Source organism: Ovis canadensis, chromosome 1 (genome assembly GCF_042477335.2).
Source record: "Ovis canadensis isolate MfBH-ARS-UI-01 breed Bighorn chromosome 1, ARS-UI_OviCan_v2, whole genome shotgun sequence".
Classification (NCBI taxonomy): Eukaryota; Metazoa; Chordata; class Mammalia; order Artiodactyla; family Bovidae; genus Ovis; species Ovis canadensis.
Genome location: NC_091245.1, coordinates 102,608,263 through 102,615,905, shown reverse-complemented (window position 1 = coordinate 102,615,905; position 7,643 = coordinate 102,608,263).

Sequence of the window (7,643 nt, the reverse complement as noted above, 5' to 3'; positions counted from 1 at the left end):
TTAGGTGTTATTTACTGACTTGAGTAGACTGGGGACAGGACTTCCAAGTGGAATGTCCTCTTGGAAAGCCCCTGGAGTTTGCTGCTAAAGGGGGAAAAAGAAAAAACATTTTTTGGGCTACAGCCCACAGTTGCTATGGACAAATTACTCAACAAGCTGATATGCCTTATGGTCTTAAAACTTATTAAGTATACTAATAAAGTCCTCAATACAAATAAGCACAATGGATTCTACTTTTCTGAGATCTGAATAAGGTCTAAGGACAGTTGTTGGAGAAAATAAAGCTGGGATGAAAGAAGTGTAAAAGGGGAACTCTTGAAATTTTGAAAAAGAATTTGTCTGGTTTCCAGACAAAGGTTAAGATGTGGGGCTAGTTCATAGGTAATTGTGGATTGGGAGGTGAGGCAAGTAGATAGTTCTGCATAAGTTCAAGGTTCATTCCTGGCAGAAAGACCAACTCTTGTTAAGTGGACTGTGCCAGAGTCACTCAAATGGGAGATTTTTAGGAAGGATAAAGATGAGACCATTGACTCTTTGCTACCCTTACCAGCAGCTCAGAAAAATTGATTTATCCTGTTTGAGCTCACCTGCCTGGAGAAAGCAATGGCACCCCACTCCAGTACTCTTGCCTGGCAAATCCCATGGACGGAGGAGCCTGGTAGGCTGCAGTCCATGAGGTCGCTAAGAGTTGGACACAACTGAGCGACTTCACTTTCACTTTTCACTTTCATGCACTGGAGAGGAAATGGCAACCCACTCCAGTGTTCTTGCCTGGAGAATCCCAGGGACGGGGGAGCCTGGTGGGCTGCCGTCTATGGGGTCGCACAGAGTCGGACACAACTGAAGCGACTTTGCAGCAACAGCAGCTCACCTGCCTTGCCAAGCCAGTTAACTACTTTCATCCACATGTAGCCATCCTTGAAAATGAAAGTTCTTTCATCAGTGGTTGCAGCACTTTTAGCTATATCCAACATCACACTTTCCAGAATTCCATAACTCAGGTCGAGCACTAGTATTCTTTGAAATTTGCTGTTCCACTGTCAAATTTGCCATCAATCCCTGCTATCCCTGAAATGGAAAGGACATTTAACACCGCATCATTCCACACTACCACCATCACCGCATTGAAGCTCTCTGAAATTGGGCAACAGACAACATTCCACACAGCTAATCTCAAAAAGTGTTTAAATACTTGTCATAAGGTGAGTTCTTGGCAAAACCGTGATGTGGTGAGGTTTACTGTGGGGGGAGTCCTCTAGATTAACAGCTGTTGTGGAATGAAGGAAGCAAGATTAGGTAGCGACAGAAGTTGAGCTGATGCAGTTTCAGCAAAGGCCTTAGTCCCACAGGAGGCTGAAGCTAGGGATGGCTCTACAGAGACCTATAGAACCCAACACTGACCAGGAGAGGGTCTTGGGTGTGGTGACTGATTTCAGGCACAGGCAGTTCCCAGGGGGAACATAGATGAGAGCTGTGTGCATTCTCAGCAGCCTGGGAAGTGAGTGCCTCAGTGCTGAAGCCAGGAGTCTGGGCAGCACGGCATAGTGTCCACTAAAGTCCACTTATTGCGCTCTTCAGACCCATTTGCTTCAAGTCCCAAAATGATCCTTCAGGTTCTGGGGAAATAAGAGGAAGACCTAGGACAGACTATAGCCCCTGCTGCTGTAGCTTAAGTCTACAACTGATAGCTGTTTCCTCTTGGACTACCCATTCTAGATTCTCCCCCACATCCCCTCAGTTTATACTTCTGTTGGCCTAAATGGGTTACCTTCTCAGGCCATGACTACACTCTTCCATTTATAATAAAAATTAGGCAAGAGAGGAGCAAGAGTGGATGATTTAGGTGCCAAATACACGCTCCCTTGTCCCCATTATGTAATAGCAGCCCTGCCTCCTGATGGTTACGAGTTACTCCTGCCAGGTTAATGATTCCTTCCCTTAACCTCACTCTGTCTTTTGGTAGTGATCGGAAGTAAATCTGGTGACAGCCCTAACTTAAAATGTGATGAGATTTTTAGTGTGTCCACTAGTGAAAATATTCCCCTTCTGTGAAGCAGGACTTCTAAATATTCAGAGCCCTGAGCTGGAGACACAGTTTCCTCCAGGTGGGTCACTGAGAGTAAAGGGCTGCTCCTAAACCCAACCCCCATTTCCCAGACCCATATGTTTTAGTTAGGGACAGCACTCCAGGCTGTCTTGATCCAGGGTGTAAACTGTATCCTGGAGGATGGTATCTCATCTTTACAGGTGTCTCCAAGCTGGTGTCCCCAAGCTGTTCCACTGTGTTGCTTCTAGATAGTATGCTATGTGGTCAGACCATGGATCCTGTGGTCATGTACCCAGTGCTGTACCTCCTTGCTATAATAGGGGTCTCAGGGTTGATGGAAGATAAACTGACTAGAAATTGAGAAACTGAAGATGAGGAGTGACCAGTTTTGAAGATCTGCAGAGGGGTCCCCTCAAACCTTGGTCTGAATACTGATCTGTGGATGTGTGGGGTGAAACCATGAGGCTTGGGGGTGGGAAACACCAAAGGACAGTAAGCCAAACAGTTCTCCGAGCTCCCACACACAATACTGGGAATGTTCTGTTTGTATTCCTGACAGTGTGGGTAGATCTTACAATACATAGAGCACTGGGTGGAGTCTTCAAAAGGGCATTAGGATAAAGGCTACCCTGGACCCACCATGCAAAGCCTGAAAGCAAGCCTAGAAAGGATCAAACTGATAACCATGCATGCCAGAACCAAGACCAACACTCATGGAAGAAATGCAGCAAACAACACTAAGCAAAATTCCCAGTGTCGGATGCCCAATCAGTATGCATGCATGCTCAGTCACGTGACTCTGCGACCCCATGGACTGTAGCCCGCTAGGCTTCTCTTCTCTGTCCATGGAACTTTCCAGGCAAGAATACTGGAGTGGGTTGCCATTTTCTACTCCAGGGGATATTCCCAACACAGGGATCAAACTCACGTCTCTTGCACCTCCTGGACAGGCAGGTAGATTCTTTACCATAGAGCCAGCCAGTCAAATACTACCATAAAAAAAGACTGAGTCAGGAAAATATCCCAACCAAGAGAAATTTTCCTAGAAATGACAGTGATGGTGGAATTAAAACAGCTATAAACATGCTTCAGACATTTACGGCTGTAAAGGCAAACAAAACTATAATGAGAGAATATAAGACCCAAATGGAACTTCTAAAAATGAAGAATACAATACCTGACATGAAAAATACATTGATGGAACATCTTTCTACTGGGGCTTCCCTGATAGCTGGTAAAGAAACTGCCTGCAATGCAGGAGACCCCGGCTCAATTCCTGGCTCGGGAAGGTCCCCTGGAGAAGGGAACAGCTACCCACTCCAGTATTCTGGCCTGGAGAATTCCATGGACTGTATAGTCCATGGGGTCGCAAAGAGTTGGACACAACTGAGTGACTTTGACTTTCAGAGATGAAGAATACAATACCTAACGTGAAAAATACACTGGTAGAACTTCTACTTCAGGGGAAGGTAGAATAGATACACTTTCACCATTCCTGGCACAACTATAAATCCTAGAAATTATACATGAAACAAAGACGGCTGAGAAGTGGAAAGAAGCAAGCATACTGCCTAGGAATGGTGGGGCCCAAGGAACAACACTGCAGTGAATCCCTTGGATTTTCTTTTTGCCTCATTTATCCAAGAAACCTGGAAAGGCCAAATTGGGGTACAAATAAAAGTACAAATAATAAGCCTCAGTAAAAGCCTGCTCCTAGTCAAAGCAAAGGAGCAGCCTTAGCAAAAAATCTTTTAGACAATTAACTGCGCTACTCTAGCCAAACACCACAGATAGCACTGTAGCCCTACCACCACCATGCCGAGGCTGAGAGGGGAATCTAGCCTTCCATTCTCTATAAAGGTGATAACACCTGGGCCAGCACCCCTGCCAGGGTGGTGCCAGAGAAGGCCAAATAAGAAACTACAAGCTGCCCCTCCACCAGCCAGTAATAGTCCTGTCCCTCCCTGGTGTCAGCAGGGAACCTGGAATTCACTCCCACCTGGCAGAAAAGAGGCATGCTTCTGCCTTCCTACAGGGTTGAGTCAGAGGAGGCCTAGTGGAGAGTTTGCACTTTCACCATTGCCCAGCAGTAATGAGGCCTCATTCACCATAGTATCAGTGGAGACCATGTAGGAAGCTGGAACTCACATCCCCACCTAACAGGAAAGAGAAGCTCCATGTGCCTTGGTGTCAGTGGAGGTAAGGGGTAAAATCTGAAACTATACTTGGCAGTAATGACCTATTTCCCCTTTCTGTGCCAAAGCAGTATAAGAGAAAGTCAGTTAAAACAGAAGTAAGTTTTAAGATTCAGAGTCTCATAATACAAAAATGTCCAGATTCCAATTTTTAAAAATCTGTCCTCATACCATGAACCAAAATGATTTCAATCAATGAAACAAGAAAATCTATGCCAGTACTGAGATGACAGAGATATTAGAATTACCTGGCATGTTTTAAAGCAGCCATGAGAAAAATGCTTCAACAATTATGAATATGCTTTAAACAAACGGGATTAAAATAGCTTTTAGAGAAACAGACGATACCAAGAAGAATTAAGTGGAAATATTAAAACTATAAAATGTAATACTGAAAATGAAAAGTTCAGTGGATGGACTCAGCCGCAGAACGAAGAGAACAGAGGAAAGGGCTGAAAAAACAACAGAAACTCCCCCACTATGAACAACACAGAGGAAAGAGAACTGGGGGTGGGGTGGGTGGGGAGAAGAACGGAGCCTCAGAAGCCTGTGAGACTATAACAAAAGACTTAATATTTCTGTCACTGGAGTCCCAGAAGGAGAGGAGAAAGAAAGCAGGGCTAAAATATATATATATACAACAGAGTAATGGCTGAAAACCTCCCAAATTTGTTAAGAGACATAAACTTATTGATTCAAAAAACTAAGCAAACCCCAAACAAGATAAACTCAAAGAAATCCATGCCAAGACATATCAGGACTAAACTTCTGAAATCTAAAGACAAAAAAGTCTTTAAAACAGCTAGAAAAAAAATGACACTGCTGCTAAGGGAAGAACAACCCAATTCAAATGACAGCAGACTTCTCATCAGAAACCATGGAAGCAGGAAGGAGTTGATACCGTATTTTTCAAATGTTGGACTGTTGACCCAGAATTCTATACCTAGAAAAAAAAAAATTCTTCAGGAATGACAGGGAAATTAAGACAGTCTAAGACAAAGGAAAACTAAAAGTTTGTCACCAGTAAACTGACTAAAAGAATGACTAACTATGGAGAACAGTGTGGAAATTCCTTTAGTGGAAACAGAACTGTCATATGACCCAGCAATCCCACTGCTGGGCATACACACCAAGGAAACCAGAAGTGAAAGAGACACGTGTACCCCAATGTTCATCGCAGCACTGTTTACAACAGCTAGGACAGGGAAGCAACCTAGATGTCCATCGGCAGACGAATGGATAAGAAAGCTGTGGTACTTATACACAATGGAATATTACTCAGCCGTTAAAAAGAATGCGTTTGAATCAGTTCTAATGAGGTGGATGAAACTGGAGCCTATTATACAGAGTGAAGTAAATCAGAAAGAAAAAACACCAATACAGACATGAGTTTGAGTGAACTCTGGCGGTTGGTGATGGACAGGGAGGCCTGGCATGCTGCAATTCGTGGGGTCGCAAAGAGTCAGACACGACTGAGCAACTGAACTGAAACTGAACTGATGGAATTTAGAAAGATGATAATGATGACCCTATATGCGAGACAACAAGAGACACAGATGTAAAGAACAGACTTTAGGACTCTGTGCGAGAAGGCGAGGGTGGGATGATGTGACAGAATAGCATTGAAACATGTATAATCATATGTGAAACAGAGCACCAGTCCAGGTTCAATGCATGAGACAGGGTGCTCAGGGCTGGTGCACTGGGACGACCCTGAGGGATGGGATGGGGAGGGAGGTGGGGGGGTGTTCAGGATGGGGGACACATGTACACCCATGGCTGATCCATGTCAATGTATGGCACAAACCACTACAATACTGTAATTAGCCTCCAATTAAAATAGATAAATGAATTTTTTTAAAAAAATCATGCATGTGTGCTAAGTTGCTTCAGTCATGTCCGACTCTGCGATGCTATGGACTGTAGCCTGACAGGTTCCTTTGTCCATGGGGAATCAAAACAACAACAATAAAAGAATGCCTAAAGGAAATTCTCTAAACAGAAAGGAAACAATAAAGAAAAAAAACAGCTTGGAATATCAGGAAGAAAGAAACAGCAGGGTTAGTGAAAATATGGGTAAAGTCAATAGATCTCTTAAGTTTTATAACTTATGTCTGACAGTTGATGAAAAAATTATAACATCGTCTGATCTGGTTCTATCAATATGTGTGTGTGTATGTTAGTCACTCACTAGTGTTTGACTCTTTGCAACCCCATGGACTGTAGCCTGCCAAGCTACTCTGTCCATGGAATTCTCCAGGAAAGAATACTGGAGTGGGTTGCCATGCCCTTCTCCAAGGAAATCTTCCTGATCCACAGATCAAACCCAGGTCTCCTGCATTAGCAGGCAGATTCTTTACCATCTGAGCCACCAGGGAAGCTCCTAACGATACGTAGAGGAAATATTTTAAAGAATTATAAACGAGAGAGAATAGGGTATTATACAGATGTAGGGTTTCCATACTTCACTCAAACTGGTAAAGGATAACAGTAGGCTATGATAAATTATGTATATATAATACCTGCAGCAGTCAACTTTTTAAAAAGCTATACAAAGAGATAACACTCAAAATGGAATTCTAAAAAATGTCCAAGTAATCCTCAGGAAGGCAGGAAAAAGAATACAGAAACAGAATAAAAACAAAAAATAAAATGGCAACCTTAAGCTCTAAAGTGAAAGTGAAGTCGCTCAGTCATGCCCAACTCTTAGCGATCCCATGGACTGCAGCCTACCAGGCTCCTCCATCCATGGGATTTTCCAGGCAAGAGTACTGGAGTGGGTTGCCATTGCCTTCTCCATAAGCTCTAAACATACCAATAAATATATTAAATGCAACAGTCTAAATACATCAATTAAAGACAGAAATCAACAGTGTTGGTGAAAAAAAAAAATGACCCAAATAGATACTGTCTACTGAAAACTCACTGGAAATATAATGATACAATGAGCAGAAGAGGAACTGGATGAAAATAGTCAAAAGGTACAAACTTCCAGTTATAAATAAGTACTAGGGATGTAATGCACATGATAAACATAATTAACACTGCTGTACATTATAAATAAAAGTTAAGAGCATATTCTAAGAATTCTTATCACAAGGAAAAATGTATCTATTACTTTAATTTTGTATATGAGATAATGGATTGTCACTAAATTTATTGTTATAATCACTTCGTGATGTATGTAAGTCAAATCTCTATGCTGTACACCTTACACTTATACAGTGCTGTATGTCAATTATATCTCAATAAAACCAGAAGATATATATATATGTGTGTGTGTATATATATATGAAAGTAAAAGTGTTAACTGGTTAATTTCTCAGTTGTGTCCAACTCTGTGCCCATGGACTGAAGCCTGCCAGGCTCCTCTGTCTGTGGGATTCTCCAGGCAAGAATAC